At 43.4% G+C, this 20907-nt stretch overlaps 1 long non-coding RNA gene across 1 annotated transcript in view; it reads left to right on the forward strand.

Annotated features, from left to right (window-relative positions):
• The window catches only part of LOC141097896 (uncharacterized), a 95471-nt gene extending 81719 nt beyond the window's left edge, over positions 1-13752 (forward strand). The window contains exon 3 of the long non-coding RNA XR_012234087.1: positions 13622-13752. This is a non-coding gene — a long non-coding RNA (uncharacterized lncRNA). The remainder of the gene's footprint in view (positions 1-13621) is intronic.
• The last annotated feature ends 7155 nt before the right edge of the window (positions 13753-20907 follow it).

Genomic DNA, 20907 nt, shown 5'->3' on the forward strand with positions numbered 1-20907 from the left:
AGGACTTACAGTCAGACCGAAGGAAAAGCAACTGGGGTTAATCAAGCAAGAAGATCTCTATTTGAGGAGCTGGAATGCATAACACCATCTAAATAGAAGTATAGCCATCAAGGAAAGTCAGTGAGAGGTGATTGCATAAAGCCCATCTCAAAATGTGGTAGGACAGAACCAAAAGAGAAAATGGTAAACACCTGAAGTGAAGCAAACCAAGAAAAAGAAAGCAAGGACAAAAGAACCATCAGCATTTGGACAGAAACAAATCAGGCTGTGGGTCAACAGAAAGGGAAGTGGACCACACAGCAAAACATCAATGGTTCGAATCCCAAAAATTATTATTATTATTATTATTTATTGTTATAGCGCCATTTATTCCATGGCGCTTTACATGTGAGGAGGGGTATACATAAAAACAAGTACAATAATCTTAAACAATACAAGTCATAACTGGTACAGGAGGAGAGAGGACCCTGCCCGCGAGGGCTCACAATCTTCAAGATGAGCCATAAGTGATTGCTACACTGTTGATTGATTCATGTTTGTTAAGTATTGATAGGATAGTCCAAGTTGGTACACAGTATGGTGGCTCAGTGGTTCGCACTGTTGCTTTGCAGCTCTGGATTCCTGAATTTAAATCCCACCAAGGACAACATCTGCAAAGGAGTTTGTATCTACTCCCCATGTTTGTGTGGGTATCTCTGGGTTCGCTGGTTTCCTCCCACACTCCAAAGACTGATAGGGAATGTCCCAATGGGGACAGCGATGATAATTTCTGTAGAGTGCTGCAGAATATGATAGTGCTATATAAGCAAAAGCATAATAAATAAGGTAGAGGATTCCAAGGTAGAGATGCTGCACAGTAGAAGTCTTTCATACAGGACTGATATGTGTATACTGGAAAAAAATCAGGATGGTGCACAGAGATGAGAGGTGGACTGGTATAATATTGTGTAGCTCTTTTTAGATAATAATCTCAAATGTATGCTCTAAGGGGTTGTTTACACACCGCATCTTTGCAGCATTATTTTACAAGTGTTTTTTGCCCTTTCAAATGAATGGGGGAAAATGCAAGTAAACACATATTAAAAATGCTGCATTTTTCTTGCCAACACTCCGGTTTATGCTGCAGAAAAAGCTACTGCAAATATTCAATGTATGCAGATAGCCTAAGGAGAATAGGCAATCAAGGCAAAAAGCAGAAATGGAAAACCGAAAAATCAAGGTAGAGCATTTGGATAACAGCATACCAATGATTTTTCTTTTTCAAGCAAAAGACAATCTGATTTGGCTGTATGAGAGGCCTCTTACTAGGGTCTAAGGGGTAGTGTTTCTCCTTGTGGAGTGTAACATGCCTGACATACTAGTTTAAGGAGACATATAGGCCATGCAATGCTCCTCTGGGAAATTATAGCCAAATCAGATCTCTTGCTTTGCACTGAGGAGGGGCAACACCTCAAAACACGTGTCTGCAAATAGAGATTCTTTTGGTGAGTTATCCTACGTTATTTGGTAAGGCTTGTTAAAGGGATGATATTGACTTTTAGAATTGCTACATCTAACAGGTGGCACTTAAGGTAAAAGTCCCCTTCCTCTCTGAAGATACAATTTGCATATTCAATTTCCCAGAGGAGCACTAAATGGCTTATAAGTCTCCTTACACTGGCATGCCACTTTCCACATGGAGAAATGTTATCTCATAGACTCCGGTAAAAGTTGATAATCACTCATTTACTAGCATATTTACACAGGACAAAGAAGAACTGTATGAGAAATATTGTTAATATGTCCCCATACAGCACCATACTATCAGCAGCTCTTTCGCCACTTACATTTGGCGATATGATGACATCAACAGCCATTTTTATGCCACTTTAAATTATCCCACATCCAACAAATAAGAGTTTTGCCCATTTGTTGGTGACTGGTAGTCTGCTTACACCTGCCGATTGGGATTGAGTTTTCTCATGATCGCTCGTTGGCTGAATATTGTAAAATCTGCCTTTGCATAGAGAGCTCAATAATTCCAAAAGTCTATTCTTATCTCACACATTCATGGAGTACCCACAGGATATACATAAAAGTTTGAAAGAGTTCCACCGGTGAGACCCGCACCAAACTCGAGATCGAGAGTTCCCTGTCCCCATCCTCAGTGGAGATGTGGCCGTTGCATGCATGACTCTATCCATTGACTCTATGGAAGCTTCCAAAAAAGCTGTACAGACATGCCTGGTTGCCATACAGTATAAACAGGATTTATGGGGGGGGGGGTAACAAAAGTGGGATAACCTAATTCCTTCGGCAAAAAAAGACAAAAATTGTCCAAACTTGAAAACCTAATTGTAACACCTCCTTCATGGCTCTGCTGTCCACAATGACCAAGTCTTAGCACAAGGTTTAGTTTTAGGACACAGAACACAACAGAACTACATATTTGTAGCTTTTTTTTTAACCCAATCTAAAATATGTGTTGGCAAATACTGAGTCTGCTCTTTCCACAATTCCTATAAATACATGCAATTAGTTGAGAAAAATATTTCTATATGACCATTGTCCGTGATCACTGGGATGTCGTAGAAAGTATGGATGTATGGCGCTTCCATTTATACAAGCATTTGTGCGACAAACATCACACTTGAGTTAAGTGCAGGTCCAGTCTTGTTATTTCTCGCTTTCATTGCCATTTTGCCATTGATTACTAATCATGAATGTGATTATAACAATATAAAATCCACAATAATAGACGACTGCACTCTGCCTCGCCGTCTCTTGTCATGCACCTTACTGGCGTACGCTTGCCATTCACATGCTGTTGTCCATCACGCCATATTATACACTTAGCAGGCTTTATCCTATATGATAAATGATCCCATTGAACACATGTTCAGTTATTTTTGCACATGTAATTCCAGACTGAATAAAAAGCATCGGAGGATAAAAATATCCATTTGTAAGGATTTAAGACGTCAGCCTTATGAAAATGATCGCTCAGGAAAGCACATTAGAAAATAGTTCCAGGCGCTTACGCAAGTCAATTTTGACTACATCCGTGTTTAGGAAATATTATAGAACATGTAAAATGTACTTCTACTTTCCTCTTCATTACACTCGCTGCTTACATAAAAAAAATCTGGGAAATGTCACCAGTGCTGTGTGTACTTGATTGTTCTAGTGTTTATGAAAACAAGAAAAAAATAGTCTGCCCCATTATTGTCATCAGTAGGAATGTCATTGAGATCATCAATATTTTTTAGGATCTTTTAAAAGTGGATCTTTTATGCCTATAATGGCTGGACATCATAACAGTGGTGGAAACAAGCCTTATCTAGAAAGATCTCCATCGTGTTACATCTACCTCTCATTTCTCTCTACCTGCACACTCTGATCTGCTGTCCCCATGCACTCTGATCTGCTAACCTCGCGTACTCTGATCTGCTGACCCTGCACACTCTCATCTGCTAACTCTGCGCACTCTTATCTACTGACCTTGCGCACTCTCATCTGCTGACCCCGCACACTCTGATCTGCTAACCCTGTGCTCTCTTAAACTGCTGACCTTGTGCATTCTTACCTGCTAACCCTATGGACTCTTATCTGCTTACCCTGCACACTCTCATCTGCTGACCCTGTGCACTCTTATCTGCTAACCCTGCGCACTCTCATCTGATGACCTTGCACACTCTCATCTGCTGACCCCACACACTCTGATCTACTGACGCCGTACACTCTGATCTGCTGACCCTGTACACACTGATCTGTTGACCCCACAAACTTTGTTCTGCTGACCCCGCACACTCTGATTTGCTGATCCAAGCACTCTCATCTGCTGATCCTGATTTGCTGACCTCCACATTCATTGACCTGCCGACCAACCCCTCGTTCTCTGATCTGCCAAACCCCCCCTGCACCATGCACGCTGATCTGATCTGCCCAACCACTCTTTGCAAACTCTGAACTGCTGACCACCCCTGCGCTCTTTTATCTGCAGACCTTTCTTCCCCTCCATGCACTTTGATCTTTACCATCCACCTATCTCATACTCTGATCTGTCGATCCTCCCACCCCCTATTGCATACTCTACCTACCTTCTTTCCCTGTGCACTCTGTTCTGTGAACACCCTTCTTCAGATCTGTCATCACCGCTTCCACACCCACTTCCCCCTGCACATTCTGATCAGCAAGTCCACATACTCTCACTGAGATTTTCAAGTCTTCCTTGCAGCTGCACTTATACTCTAGAATGCTTTACCTTGGACAGTCAAAGACAGAGACAGAATGGCCACTGTAGTCTGCTGTACTATATAGCAATGCTTCTAGGGGAAAATAGCTCTGCATAAGTGACTCGTAAATTTACTATTTCATGATAGCATGGAACTGCACCCTGCCTCCCCCTTGAACACCCATATGTCCCAACAGGGCATATGTACATGAATTGGTGCCTTTTGTCAAGTGAAATAAGATCAGCCAATAGTACATGGAAGGAATACGGAAAGTAGGACATTCAGTGCAGACGAGTCATTGGACAGTGGCAGGAACAAATCATGCTCTTAAGTGAGGCAACTGAAGTTCCAGCTCTTATAGTGCTGCCAGAATGATGATTAACCACCCATTCAAAAAGTCGTAGGTGGAAGTAGCATAAAATGTAATGGACATATTATACTGGTATGCGCACCAAAAAACAGTTTAAAATTGTAACTTGTGTGTATGGTGTGGGGGTGAGGACAACAGGACAAAATGCAAAAAGTATCAGAAGTGTATAATGTTTGCAAGTAATCCCTCATAGAGGTAAAAAAAAAAAAAAAAAAAAGAAACGACTGGAAATTAAATGTTATAAGCTGTCCTCATTTCTCAGTTCCCAATGAAGTAGAATATATTTTTCTGTATGTGTGTTGCATGACTAATCTGCAGCTGAGATGTTAGATCACAGAAAATCTAGACCTTGTGAGACAGCAAAACACAGGTGCTTCCTGTCTGTCTGTCCTTCATTCATTCATAGTTGCAGGAAAGATTTTGTAGATGAAGCATCTTCGTCAGAGTTCTTGGCCTCCTCCACAGCTTGGTGGTCTGGTTACACATATGTGCACATTTAGTGAATAAAAAATAAAATTTATTTGACCACCACCTTTGCAACTTTGGGGAGAGAAAAAGTATTGAACGCGTTTGCTGAAAATTATTTAATACTTCGTACAAAAGCCTTTGTTGGTGATGACCGCTTCAAGATGTCTCCTGTATTGAGAAACTAGTCGCATGCATTGCTCAGGTGTAATTTTGGCCTATTCTTCTACACAAACACTCTTCAAATCCTGAAGCTTCTTTGGGCTTCTTCTTTGAATTCTAAGCTTTAGTTTCTTCCATAAATTTTCTATTTGGTTAAGGTCCGGTGATTGGCTTGGCCATTTTAGCAATTTTATTTTCTTTCTCTGAAACCAATAGAGTTTTCTTGGCTGTGTGTTTGGGATCATTGTCTTGCTGACATGTCCGCCCTTGATTCATCTTCATGATCGTGGTCGATGGTAGCAGATTTTTATCAAGAATGTCTAGGTACATTTGACCATACATCTTTCCTTCAATCATATGCCATATGCTGAAAAACAGCCCCTCACCATGATGTTCCCACCTCCAACTTCACTGTTGGTATGGTTGTTTTGGGGTGATATGCAGTGCCTTTTGGCCTCCAAACATGATGTGCATTATAGCATCCAAAGAGTTTTTGCTCTCATTCTCTGACCTGAATGTATTCTTCCAGTATTTAACAGGCTTGTCTAAATGTTGTTGAGAAAACTTTAAACGCCTTGAATGTGCTTTTTGTTCAGCAATGAAGAGTGCTGAGCGTGCATACAGGTCATGGAGGTTGAGTGCATTACTTACAAAAAATTTTTAAACAATTGTAGCTCCTCATTCCAGGTCTTTCTGTAGCTCTCCACAGTTGGCCCTTGGTTCTTGGACAACTCTTCGGATAATTCTTTCCACTCATTTGTCTGAAACCTTGCGGGGAGCACCTGGTCATGGCCGGCTTATCGTGAAATTATGTTCTTTCCACTTCCGTATTATATCCCCAACAGTGTTCACTGGAATCTTCAGTAGTTTAGAAATTCTTCTGTAACCAATGCGACCAGTATGTTTTGCAACAATAAGGCTGCGGAGGTCTTGAGACAGCTCACTGGTTTACTAATCATGAGATGTTTCTTTTGTAGCACCTTGGCAATGAGACCCCTTTTTGTAAGCCATCTGATATTTTTCACTAAGTGGCATAATTGCTTTCTAATTACTGATAGATTTCAGTTGGTATCGTGAATTTTTATGGCTTCTTGCACCTCTCTTTTTTTCATGTGTTCAATACTTTTTCCTTGTCTCATTTCTCATTATTACACATAATTTATGGACCTCTGTGGTTTGGTTTTGTTGATTGGGTGGGTTGTTACTGACATCTAGTTAGATTTTCATGTCAATAACACCTTTAGAAATATATTTACTTAGAAAAATGCATGACGTGTTCAATACTTATTTAATCTGCTGTATAAATACATACTCACCTTTTGATCACTTGCAGCTCCATAGCATTGCTCTGATCCCCCGCTAGTCTCTATACTTCCTCTTCCAGTGGGGATGCAAGATAGTCACCGTGCCACTGCTTGGCTGTAGAGGTCACATGTATAGATGAGTGAATCTATTGAGATTCAAATTCTTTGGCTTTGCTGAATTTTCCCAGAGGATTTGTTTTGTGCTGAATAAGTTGACCCGAATCTCAATACTGTAAAGCTTGGAAAATACACAGAGAGGAGAGAGAGAACCCTGCTCGCCAAAAAAGCTTACACTTTACAGGAGAGAGGACCCCACAGACCATAAGAGCTTACACTCTACAGGAGAGAGAGAGGACCCCACTGACCATAAGAATTTACACTCTACAGGAGATATAGAGAGGGCCCCAATGACCATAAGAGCTTACAATCTACAGGAGAGATAGAGAGGGCCCCGCTGACCATGAGAGCTTACACTTTACAGGAGAGAAAAAGGACCCCGCTGACTATAGGAGCTTATACTCTAAAAGAGAAAATGGGAATCCCACTGACCATGAGAGCGTACACATTACAGTAGAAAGTGAGAGCTGCTGACTATGAGTGCTTTAACCTTTACAGGAGATAGAGGATACCGCTGACCATAAGAGCTTACACATTACAGCAGAGACAGAGGACCCTGCTGACCATAAATGCTTAGGCTAGTTTCACATTAGCGTTCTGAGGCACAGCATACGCTCGCCGTGAAGCTCCGCCCCTTGCCACGCCTCCTCTGTCAGCTCCGCCTATGGGCGCATGATGCTGCATGCGACCTGCATACCCTTTCTTTAGCATTGGGTATGTATGCCATGCACAGGTATGCTTTTGCCGGTGCATGCGTCCTTTTGACAGTGAGCCGACCTGTGCCAAATGCATCGTGTTGCATTTTGGTGCGGACGGCGCACCGTCAAAAGAAAGCATGCGCTGGCAAAAGCATACCTGCGCATGGCCTGCATACCCAATGCTAAAGATAGGGTACGCAGGTCGCATGCAGCATCATGCGCTCATAGGCCAGCACTGCAGAAGGGAGGGGCTGCTTTTCTGTGAGGAGAGAGCCAAGATTTCTGCCGGAACGACGCGTGTCTGAGCTGTGAAGGAAAGTCTTTGTAAACTCTGCTATGGAAAACAAGGTGGCTTTCCACAGCAGAGTTTACAAAGCGTCGCTACATGATCGCTGATGAGCTGTCAGACAGGAAGACTCACTAGCGATCAGGACGAGCGAGGATCCAGGTATCCAAGGTAAATAGCGGGTAACTAAGCGCCGCGTGCGCTTAGTTACCCGCTGTTAACCCTGCATAGCAGCTCCCAGCGCGAGCACGCTGGTATCCAGGGTAAACAGCGGGTAACTAGGCGACGCGCACGCTTAGTTACCCGATATTTACCTTGGATACCAGCGTCCTCGATGGTCCTGATCGCTGGTGAAATCTGCCTGTTTGACAGCTCACCAGCGATCATGTAGCGACGCACGAGCGATCTTGACCAGGTCGTACCGTTGTCGGGATCGCTGGTGCGTCGTTTAGTGTAACTGGACCCTTAGTGTAGCAGCATACATTACTTTACTGTGTTGTCTTGCCAGTTGGATAAATACACTGAGCTGTGATAGTTGGTGCTCCATGCTGTTTGACAGACCAGCTAGAAAATATTATCCTTGTAAATTGTCTAGCATACCCCTGTTTCTGCATTTTCCTAAACACTGCATTCCTTGTCTGTAAATAAATTAACCCTTTGTTGTTTGCACCTCATCTTGTGTACCGTAGTCTCCCTGCATTGTGGTGGTCCCCCGGCCATCGCTTCATAGCTGCAGAGCATAATGGGGAGGCCCATGCAGAAACACAAGCCATTAGTCCTCTCTCTGATGCTTCAGCAGCAAACTGCAAATCAAATTTTAAAGTGTTCGAATTCACCTGAAACTGGGAAATTCGACTCAAACTGGATCCTCGACAGATCGATTCGCTCTTCTCTAGTCACATTCTATTCCCACTGGAAAAAGTCAGGAGAGCATCAAGGAGCCTCAAGCTTGTTCAAACTATGGTGCCGGTTACACACTGACTATAAACTGCCCATCACGGTGCACATGTAATATCCCTTTAACAATGCATGCTATATTCAGTCTTGATATCCTAGCATCTCCGAGTAATCCCTGAGGTCAGCTTATCTGTTTTCCTAAAGTTCAGAGTTTTCTGGCGTTTAGCAGGTTTATCTGTTATGGATCAGTATTGTCTTAAACAGTCAACACATCTGCATGTCAGATGTCCCCATGTCTAAACACCTGTAGCCTAAACATTTAGAGGCTGCGGACACGTATGACATGGAAAAAAATATTTACGTATGTTAGTGGTTAGTTACCTTTTGGTTAGAAAAAAACTTGCACTGTTCATGGATGTGACAGTCTTTACTAGCTCTCAAGAATTAGTACAGTTCCATTCCTGGAGTGATTTCCTCATCAGCTGCTCATGAAGAAAGCAAAGTGCACGATCCCATCTACAGTCTGAGTGAGCTGCCCTCCCTGAAACTCAAATGCTTTCCTCCCTATTTCTTTTCTGATGTAATACTATATATATTTATATATATATATATATATATATATATATATATATAAAACGCCATTCTACTAAATTTAAAAATTTATTAGGATGCTAGTATTTTTGGTCAGTATTTCATTAGTGTTTGTAAGTCAGCACCAAAAAAAAACCCCAGAAGAGGTGTGAATCTTCAAATTGTAGTTTTCTCTGTAGGTTCTGCTTTCTAAGTTTAGTTTATAACTAGTGACACAAGATACAGAATAAATACTGACTAAGGCTAATTTCAGACTAGCGTTTTTTGCCAGCAGCGCACGCCGCCTCCTGCCCGCCCCCTCCGGTCATCTCCGCCTAGTATCGCACACGGCTGCATGCGATCTGCACACCCTATCTTTAGTAGAATTTTGTGTGCGCTGCGCCCTTTTGACGGTGCGTGCCGAACGCACCAAAATGCAACATGGTGCGTTCGGCATGCACCATCAAAAGGGAGCAGCACACGCAAAATTCTACTAGCGCTCAGTCAGCGTACGGTCTGCCTACCCTATGCTAAAGATAGGGTGTGCAGATCGCATGTAGCCGTGTGCGATACTAGGCGGAGATGACTGGAGGGGGCGGGCAGGGGGCGGGGCTTAGCGGCGGCAAGCTTTGCTGGCAATAACGCTAGTTTGAAACTAGCCATAGGAATAGAGCTGAATGCTGAAAAATATTTTTTTTGCCCATGTAACTTATACAGTATATAGGTAGCATGTTAGGCATTAGGTCACAGTAGCATATGTTTTATGTATTTTTACCCTTTTTTATTTGTGTATCACAAAGTTAATATAAATTGTAGTAGAGCGGTTCACTCAGCTGCACATGGAGGTAAACACGGGTGCACTGTGGCTTTAAGAACTTCCTTTGGTTTATTGTAGGCAGCATAAACCAAGGTGTAGTAAGGAAAATACAGCCCTCTGGGCAAAACAGAAAAACAAAACAAAATGGTGGCAGAGCAAACACAGTCCTTCTGTGAGCGGGGTTCCGCCCACTCATGGCTGATAGAACACACATGGTTCAGGTTCTCTAGTCCATGCAGCACTCTCCTGCAGTGCTCCTTCAGCAGGCCCACACACTGAACACTGAAGTTCTTTCCTTCAGCCATTTAAGCCCAGACCATGTGACTCCTCAACCACGTGACTGATCACATGACTATGACTACACCCAGGTCCTGTCAGACTCAGCACACAGTGGTGCTAGCTCTGTAGGGGGAGATATGGGGGGCACTCTCCCACCCGCTCTGTGAATGTCTCCCAGCCCATAACATAACTTAACCCTCGCAACACTTACTGTACTGGAGGAAATACAACTCTGGATTTTATATCACTGACACCATAAAGGGTAGTGAAACATATCTCCCCTCTATTACATTACCAGTGACTCTGTCACAAAATGTAATGGAGACGTGATGAAGGTGTCATACAAAGCGCTGCTGATGAAGGATCCAAAACGAAATATACTTGGAAGAATATATTGTGCAGGTTTTAAGGCTATGTGCACACGGTGCAGAATCACCTGCGGGTTTTTCCGCGCGGAACCGCAGGTAAAGTGACCTGCGGTTTTCCTGTTGTTTGGTCTGCGGTTTTGCCCTGCGGTTTCACACCTCTACTATGTTAGGCTATGTGCACACGTTGCGGATTCTGCTGCGCTTCCGCAGCGGTTTTGGCCCTGCGGAAGCGCAGCAGTTCCGCTGACCAAGTACAGTACAATGAAACCCTATGGGCTTTCAAAAACGCTGTGCTGACGGTGTGGTATTTTCCGCGCGGTTTGGCTGCGGTTTACAAACCGCAGCATGTCAATTGTTTGGGCGGTTTCCGCAGCGGTTTCACACCTTTAACATAGTAGAGGTGTGAAACCGCAGACCAAACCGCAGGAAAACTGCAGGTCACTTTACCTGCGGTTTTACCTGCGGTTCCGTGCGGAAAAACCCGCAGGTGATTCTGCACCGTGTGCACATAGCCTTAAAGGTGTGAAACCGCTGCGGAAACCGCCCAAACAATTGACATGCTGCGGTTTGTAAACCGCAGCAAAACCGCGCGGAAAAAACCGCACCGTGAGCACAGCGTTTTTGAAAACCCATAGGATTTCATTGTACTGTACTTGGTCTGCGGAACTGCTGCGTTTCCGCAGGGCCAAAACTGCTGCGGAAACGCAGCAGAATCCGCAACGTGTGCACATAGCCTAAGGGTCAACGCGTTTCAAGGTCACACACGACTTCTGCATCAGGACAAAAGCCTAGGTATTTTCATTTCTTTAATAAATCCTGATATATCAATTAAGACCCTATTGCGCTTTCTCGTTCCCCAGTTCTAACAAAATAAATGTAACATATTTCTATGACAAAAAAAATTAAAATGTTATAGCAATGTGTACGATAAAATAAAAACAACATGGCTATGAATGTGGGAAAGTGAAAACAAAACCAGTACATCACCAAAATTACCATCAGTAAAAAGGATTCAAGTAGAAATTGTAAGAAAATTGGTTAATTCTATTTTATTTTATATGTATTCAAATATTTTGTCTAATATGTAACTGTGTATATGTGTGTATTTCTGTACTATATATGTGTGTGTGTATATATACTGTGTGTGTGTGTGTGTGTGTATATATATATATATATACACTCACTGGCCACTTTATTAGGTACACCATGCTAGTAACGGGTTGGACCCCCTTTTGCCTTCAGAACTGCCTCAATTCTTCGTGGCAGAGATTCAACAAGGTGCTGGAAGCATTCCTCAGAGATTTTGGACCATATTGACATGATGGCATCACACAGTTGGCGCAGATTTGTCGGCTGCACATCCCTGATGCGAATCTCCCGTTCCACCACATCCCAAAGATGCTCTATTGGATTGAGATCTGGTGACTGAGGAGGCCATTTGAGTACAGTGAACTCATTGTCATGGTCAAGAAACCAATCTGAGATGATTCGAGCTTTATGACATGGCGCATTATCCTGCTGAAAGTAGCCATCAGATGTTGGGTACATTGTGGTCATAAAGGGATGGACATGGTCAGCAACAATACTCAGGTAGGCTGTGGCGTTGCAACGATGCTCAATTGGTACCAAGGGGCCCAAAGAGTGCCAAGAAAAAATTCCCCACACCATGACACCACCACCACCAGCCTGAACCGTTGATACAAGGCTGGATGGATCCATGCTTTCATGTTGTTTACGCCCAATTCTGACCCTACCATCCGAATGTCGCAGCAGAAATCGAGACTCATCAGACCAGGCAACGTTTTTCCAATCTTCTACTGTCCAATTTCGATGAGCTTGTGCAAATTGTAGCCTCAGTTTCCTGTTCTTAGCTGAGAGGAGTGGTACCCAGTGTGGTCTTCTGCTGCTGTAGCCCATCTGCCTCAAAGTTCGACGCACTGTGCGTTCAGAGATGCTCTTCTGCCTACCTTGGTTGTAACGGGTGGCAATTTGAGTCACTGTTGCCTTTCTATCAGCTCGAACCAGTATGCCCATTCTCCTCTGACCTCTGGCATCAACAAGGCATTTCCGCCCTCAGAACTGCCGCTCACTGGATTTTTTTTCTTTTTCGGACCATTCTCTGTAAACCCTAGAGATGATTGTGCGTGAAAATCCCAGTAGATCAGCAGTTTCTGAAATACTCAGACCAGCCCTTCTGGCACCAACAATCATGCCACGTTCAAAGGCACTCAAATCACCTTTCTTCCCCATACTGATGCTCGGTTTGAACTGCAGGAGATTGTCTTGACCATGTCTACATGCCTAAATGCACTGAGTTGCCGCCATGTGATTGGCTGATTAGAAATTAAGTCTTAACACACAGTTGGACAGGTGTACCTAATAAAGTGGCCAGTGAGTGTATATATATATATATATATATATATATATATATATATATAGTAGTGTATTCTATAATCGCGTGTGTACACAAGGCAGAGCCTCGACTGGGGAAAGCAGCCACGATTGGGGAGAGCAGACACGTCCTGCCCAGGGGCCCTTTTCTCTTTGCACCATATCCCTGGCACCATATTTGTAACCTCAATTAAAATTGTGCTCAAAATTGTAGTTTTGATTCCATGTGTCATTGTTAATTTTGTAATGGTTTGTAAGCGTTCATTGCAAGGACAAACAAAAAAAAATATTGCAAGCCGGCAATACAAGTATGGATGTGTAGCTCTGAACATCAAGTATTTTGCTTGATCAAAGGAGAGCACTAGCCTCCAAATAGCATCTTTAGAAATAAAATTAACATTATTTTCCTTGCTCTTATCAGCCCACTCATCTTTGGCTTTGTTTTAATGACCTGACTATAATAGAACTTATGCATCCTGTGATTTCTCCTCTGTATCATCCTAGTAATATGTCCTTTCTTTAAAGTCTCTTCCGGGAAAAATTCTTTTTTATGCGGTCTTTGTATTGCAAGTATCACCATCTGATGTATACCAGAAAAAACTATCGAATAGTGAACTATACCTTTAAATTTAAAGAGGTTTTTTAAACCCATTTTTAAAATCTTTTTTTTTTTTTTTTTAAAGGGAACTTGTCATGTGATGTGTGCTGCCCGAACCACAGCATGAATCAGACACCAAGACAGCAGCTGAGTTATTACAACCGGTTATTTTCTACTCTGGAAGGCTGCGGTGTTTCAGAAAAAACATGCATTAAAAGCCATCTGTGGAGTATGTATTTTGTTGACTAGTCTGTCACTCACTATTAGCTTCTCTCTGCCTCGATCCCTTTTACTCACAGGTATATAAGCACACATGTAGGAAGAGACCTGTCAGTCTAGCAGAGCAGGGTAGGAAGAAACCGTGGAGAATGGGCTTGGACTAGTGAGCCAAGACATATAGTCCCCACATATAGTCCCCGGCAGGCTTTGGCTTTTTCCACCAGCAACTGCTGCACGCAAATTGCGCAACCAACATATTTTAACCATAGCCTGGTCACCGGGTCAAAAGTGGGTAATTTTTGCTCTCATTTTATTCCCGCTGCTTACCTGAGAATTCAGGTTTATTTTTGTACTAATCCAGAGATATAGGTTGTGTACTTACTGTTAATTTTTATTGTCATTAGGAAGGGCTTATGGCACATAGAGTAAATATGCAGAGCAGTGTAAAGACACCCCGCAGAGAATCCTGTGAGCTCATTTACTAAAATCCATAAAAATTAGGGCTAAATAAAAAGACTCCTATCTTATATGGCAGATTAAAAACAAACTATCAAATGACATAGTTGGGGAAGCAACAGGAATAAAACAAGAGAAAAAACTGCCCACTTTTGACCAAGGCCTTTTTCACACTTCAGTTTTTTTCCATCAGTCAAGATCCGCCGTTTTCCTAAAAAAAACGGATCCGCCATTTTGCTTGGCGGATCCGTTTTTTTCCCATTGACTTGCATTACTGGCGGATCTTGACGGATGGCCATCCGGCGGATCCGTTTTTTTGCGGATCCGCCAATTTTTTTGCGGCCGCCGACATACCCGGACGGAGCTTGTAACGTTTTTTTGGCTGAAGGATCCGCATTTTTGTACTCCGCATGCCAGGAGGAATGATCTCAGCCGGAAATTTAACCCTGAAATCATTTCTGGCGAACGATGTAAAAAAAAATCTCTCTCTCTCGTTCCTTTAAAATTCTTCAGCCAACGTATCCGTCAAAAAACCGGTCCGCTGGCATCCGTTATCCTTCAGTTACCAACGGATCAGCCTTCCTCCATTATGGCGGATTTTAACTGACAAGAAAAAACTGAAGTGTGAAACAGGCCTAACGTATCTTCTTTAAACTATACCATTCCTAACTTATGTTGTGGTTTTCCATATCCATTCCCCGTTTCTTGTCCTGATGGTATCTCCTTACTTTAGGAGCCTCCTGGACGTTCCAAGAGAATTTGTAAGTATGGTGTTACAGCAGCAAGCTTCCATGGTAAGCTGTGTGTGTCTCATCTATACTGTTAATCACTAAAGGAGGACTTCATATTGGAACAAAATCTTGGTAAATCTCACATGAATATACTGATAATAAAGTTTGGCTATTGCAGGATGTATTGCTGAAGTGTGACAATACCATTTGTGTTTGTTCAGGGCTTCCAGTGTATCTGACTATAAGACTGTTTTCTGATATTTTTGACAGCATTCCTTTTCTTTTAAAAATTTAATGAGCCTGAAGGACCCAATTATAAGATAGATTGGAATCCATTTGTAAATGGATCTGACATGGCTGTTTTAGTTGTGATTTTTTTTCTGCAACTGGGCATTTCTTCAGAGAGCATGCGTTTTCTCTTCTCTGTCCCAGACACTGTCAGTAACAACAGTTGTGATTAACAGTGTATAGGAGAGAGGGATAAAAACACAAGCCCCCAATAAAGACTCTGAAGAACCTCCCAGTTGGACTGCAAGCAGAGATTTCACATACTGCATGCACTCCAGAAGAAATAAATGTGAATATTTCTGTAAAGGAGCGTTGCAGTGCAAAACGGAAAAGGGCAGCAGAATCAGGGGAGATTAGGGATTTAACTCCTTTTTTTGAGTAATTGACAGGTCCGTTTTAAAGCACTATTTCCAGAAATTCTTAAGTAAATTATTGGTTTTAAATGTTGGAAGTTCAATAAAGAAGTTTTATCCAATGGACAAAATAGATAATTTTGAAAAGATTTAAAAAAAATAAATAAATAAAAAAAATTTCTTGCAGTCCCTTTAAGTCACACTGTTCAGCAAAATGGCTCTCCATGCAAAACAGGCAATTTAATAAGTCTGAAATTTTCAAACTTATCCACCAACCTGACTGATATTAAGAGTACAATGAAGCTCTCTTTTGGGATGAGAAAAACATTGGAATAATCCAAATGTTAACTTTTAGCTGAAGATAGAAATGAAAAACAAAAAAGAAAACTGCTAAATAATTATCATAGCATCTGCCAAGTCGGCAGATATAGAACACAAAGAAGAGACACGCGCTGAGCAGCTGGCACATCTGGAATTGGGCATTAGCAGCTAATCGAACACCTGCATCGCTGTTATCCTCAATGACCCCAATGGGAGACATTTCCAGTGTGACTGCATATTGCCGAACTGCTTGTGCCTTTTTTCATTTGAAGGATATATTCAGTTTTGGCAATATTTTTTGCAAATTCAGTTCCTATTCAAGTGATTCCTGTGGGTCCTCCAGCATCTTGTCGTGCATTCTATGTTAAATCTATTCCCATCACACAGATAAAAAAAAAATATTGGGAGTGGGGGGGTGTTAAAACGTCTCAAGGGGTTTACAACACTTTTTCACAACTCCCATCTGTTAGGCGTCGGGTTCCTGTTGCTGCAAGGCAGGAATCCCGAGCCCTCCTCCCAGCGGTCTCCCATTCCTCCCCAGCCACAGAGGAGGTTGCTCAGCAAACCCATCGGTCCCGGCGCTCTGCCCAGACCACTTCCGTGGGTTTGCTTGCTGCTGCCACCTCTGGCACAGCTATGGCAATGCAGGCTGCTCAGCAGCAAGATTCTCCAGGGACTAAGTCCTCATGTCGGGCGACTGAGCATGCCCATGGAGTGATCTCCCATTGGAGATCGAAGGTCACATGCTCAGGTCCTGCTCCTGTTTGGATTGGCCCATCCGAGAAGCCAGGAAGGTCCCGGACGCTCACGGCTTTAAAAGGTTCGCATGGCCGCTGGGCCATGCGCTAGGATACACTGTATTTTCAGACTATGAGGAGTGAGTGATGTATGCACGTATGAATGTCTCTGGTGACTGACTCATTATGAAACCCCTACCCTTGGTACGGATGTGTTGTGCAGCCTAGCCTGCTAGCGCCCAGGCTTAGGTGTAGGTAGGGCAGAGTCGGAGTCAGGCATTAGCCCCATCAGTGACTCGGCACGCATCAGTGCACGTGATCCACACTCCGTGGCCAGCGTCTATAGCGGCGTTCGCGGCAGCGACGCCGTGCGCTCAGAGGGCCTAGAGGAACTCTAACCCCGTGTCCTTGGGGTAGAGTTCTGTGGCCGCTTTCTGGCCGGGCTCTGTGAGCTAAACAGGCTCTGGTATTTGCGTTCAGCGGCTTTGCGGCTCTGTGAATTAACAGAGTTCGCTTCTGTTCACACTGGGTGACGTAACCCACGTGTGACTGTTTTCACGCCGCTCTATTCTTCCGCCATTACCTAGCAGCAGTGTACCACCTCTCTACGGTGGACCCTGGGCTGTGAACGCACCTACTATTATTTATAATTTAGTGCATTCCGCCAGCCCTAACACCATCTTTGCAACAAAAAAAGTGCAACTTTTTACCCTTCCTTCTACTTTTCAAAAGTGCTAACAAAAAGGCTAGTTTTAGTGATAGGGACATTGCCTACCATGGTCTAGAAAGATGTACTACAATCACGGCCAGAAATTTGTGTAAATTCCGGTGCAAATCTAGTTTTCAAAATCTGGCACATGGACAGCTAAAGATGCACCAAATTTATGAAAGGCTAACTATCATTTTCAGAGATTGGTGAATGGAGCCATAGATTTAAGGACTGCTTACACAGACTGACCGGTAAACTTTTGCTGAGTGGCGGGCGTTCCAATGCCTCTTTACACAGGCAGACCAAAGCAAATGATGCATACTAAGCGATCTATAATAGATTGCGCAGTGTACATGTGCCGCTGTTCTGCCTTAAGGCACGCTGACACGTTGTGCACTCCAGCATACAGCATAAACTACAGCTCTGTCTTCCAAAATAAGCAGACTGTTCTCTATAGTCTAACTTGTTTATTGGTGAAGAGTATAGAACATGCGGTAAAACTGTGAGAATACAAATGACATGCATAAGTATTGGGCAGATGATCACAGCTAACACAAATACAGAAGCATTCAGTGTGATGCAACCTACATAGAAACCACACAGGTGTCTAATTACATCTCTGATAAACTCTCTGCACACACTACATTGTAAGAAAGATTAAGCTTAACAGATATGCTTTACCTGGATATCGAACTCGAGCTGGAGAGTTAACATGGAGGACAGGTAAACACATGCATCCTATGATATACACAGAAACAAAATGGCCCTTCTTTGTCTCAGAATACATTGCTTCCTTCCCACAAGCATTGCTTCAATCCCATAGTGCATCGCTTCTGTTAAAGTCAAATTCTATCAAAGACACTGCTATAAATTCATCCACCACTAGATGGTGCTATAAGTAACCCAGCATATAATACAAACATTCTTTGCCCTATTCAGAGGGCAGAACACTCCCTGCTTGGCATTAAGTAATGCCACTTAATTTTCCAGGTTTGGATCGGTAAAGGTGTGCTTGCAATGGTGCCTACCTTTACAAGACTTCTGACTGGTGGGAGATGTTGACTTGTAAGACTGAGCCACATGAATTAAACAAGCAATGGCACGATACCTGAGGGCGGATTTCTTCATCTGCATCTGGATCTACCAGTTCAAAGGTGTCTGATTAGTGCAGGGCCCGTAAACAGGTTGTGTCCTTAAGGTGTCCATATTCAACGGATCTAGTTGCGTTGTCCGCAGGATTGTGGTGTGTGGATGCATAGTGCCACTGTTTCGGGCAAGTGGATCTCCTGTTCCTTAGCACCCGATTGCTGACGTAAACATAAAAGCATCGAGTTTTGCTGCAAATGTACCCGAGCACTACCTTGCTGTGAGTAGAACTCAACGTCCTTGATTTCCAGGTCAATTTCTGTTGAGATAAGTTCAGCTAACTCTACTGCTAGCACAGCCGCACAGAGTTCCAGTCTGGGTATTGTGTACTCCTGGACTGGCGCTAGTTTTGTCCTGCTCATAACAAGCCTTACATAGCATTTATTCCTAATGTCAGTAGTTTTCAGATATGCTACTGCTGCAATTGCTTTGGTTGAGGCATCACATAAGATAGAGAGCCTTTGAGTCTTGAATTCTGTTGATGGCACTGAAGTGTATGGTCGTGCCACGTAAAGATCTGACAAGGCTTCTAAAGATTTCTTCCATCTTACCCACAGATCTCTCTTCTCCACGGGAAGCGTATCATCCCATTCAGACATCTCTTGGGTGAAGTCTCTCAACATCATTTTACCTTGGATAGTTACAGGGGTTACAAATCCTAGAGGATTGTTTAGGCTGTTTACCACGGATAGGATGCTTCTACGTGTGAAAGGTTTTTCTTCTTCTTTGGTCCGAAAGGTAAGTGCATCACTCTTCAAATCCCAGAGCAAACAAAGGCTCCGTTGCATGGGAAGGGAGTCCATGTCCAAATCCAAGTCTTTTAGATCAGTTGAGTAATCTTGAGAGGGAAAAGCTGCCATCATTCTTTGGCTGTTGGAAGCAATTTTGTGCAGCCTCAAGTTGGACAAAGCGAGCATTTCCTGTGTCCTCTTTAGGAGACTGACCGCCGATTCATCTGTAGGTGTGGATTTCAAGCAGTCGTCCACGTAGAAATCCTTCTCCACAAACGATCTAACATCCGACCCGTAATTTGCCTCGCCCTCTCTGGCTGAATGTCTAAGACCATAGTTGGCGACAGCAGCGAAAGGGCCATTCCCAAATATGTGTACTATCATCCGATATTCCACGATGTCCTTGTAGGGGTCATTATTGCGGTACCAGAAAAACCTCAAATAGTTTCTATGTTCTTTTTTGACAAGGAAGCAATGAAACATCTGTTGTATGTCAGCCATGAATGCCACTGCAACTTTGCGGAAGCGAAGAAGTACTCCTAGAAGTCTGTTGTTGAGGTCTGGGCAAGACATAAAGACATTGTTTAGCAAGATACCTTCATATCTGGCGCTTGAGTCAAATACTACTCTTATCTGACCAGGTTTCTTAGGATGATACACGCCAAAAATGGGTAGATACGAACATTCCTCAAAATCTTGAAGTACAGGTGCAATTTCTGCATGGCCATTCTGAAGTATTTTCTCCATGAAGGCAAAGAAATGCTTTCTCATTTCAGGTTCCTTCTGAAATTTGCTTTTGAGGGAAACAAATCGACCATAGACAGGTTCTCCGTTGTTGGTTAAACGGTGCCTCATGTGTGTTTTAGTGCAGTGGTGGGATTAGTTTCCACACCGACCAATTCCCTAGTGAGGGTTTAGGTCAGGACGAGCTAGGGTTTTTAGGTTCCTTTTGCGCACCCGGTGCGGAACCAGCATAGGGAACGTTAGGAGTGCAGGGTCACTGGCTCAGGGGAGCTCAGGAGGTCTCCACTTCCCTATTCCCTATCGCAGGGCCCACCATTGTTAATGTTTCCCAGGTTCCCCCTTATTATTTAAATTCGCCTTACTAGAGGCAGGGTTTCCAGACTACTTTATATATACGTGTAATATTTAAATTCGCCAGTTGGAGGCGGCGTATCCAGCTGCACGTGTTATTATTTAAATTTGCCCCACTGGAGGCGGTGTATCCAGGGTCACGTGTGTCATATGGGTTCGCCTTGCGGTACTCGGTGCGTCCAGACACACGTGACCGTGACATTATCACCAAACTTACTTTTTTTTTTCTGGTGAGCTTTGGCCATGTGGAGACCGCTGAGTAATTGCTGCCGGGCCTCACTGAGGTGAGTGGGGAGCGGCAAGGTGTGTTAGAGCCGCTGCAGCAGCAGTTATCAGGTTCTGGGGCCTCTGCTCAGGCAACCAGGAAATCAAAGTGGCGGCTTTGGCAAATTGCGGGTCTGGCAAAAGCCCCTTGAGTCGCTGCTGGGGAGCGGGACATGTTCATACAGGTGCACGTAACCAGACAGGTGGGTGGAGTTGGTGATCCCCATGGTGCTGTCTGGGGTTCCCCGAGGTGAAGGGGTACATCCCTGTAGTGTGCAGACTGGTGTTATAGTCCGCGGGGCTTACGTCAAATATTCAAAT

Source organism: Dendrobates tinctorius, unplaced genomic scaffold (assembly GCF_039654945.1).
Source record: "Dendrobates tinctorius isolate UK_male_01 unplaced genomic scaffold, ASM3965494v1 ptg000086l, whole genome shotgun sequence".
Lineage (NCBI taxonomy): Eukaryota > Metazoa > Chordata > Amphibia > Anura > Dendrobatidae > Dendrobates > Dendrobates tinctorius.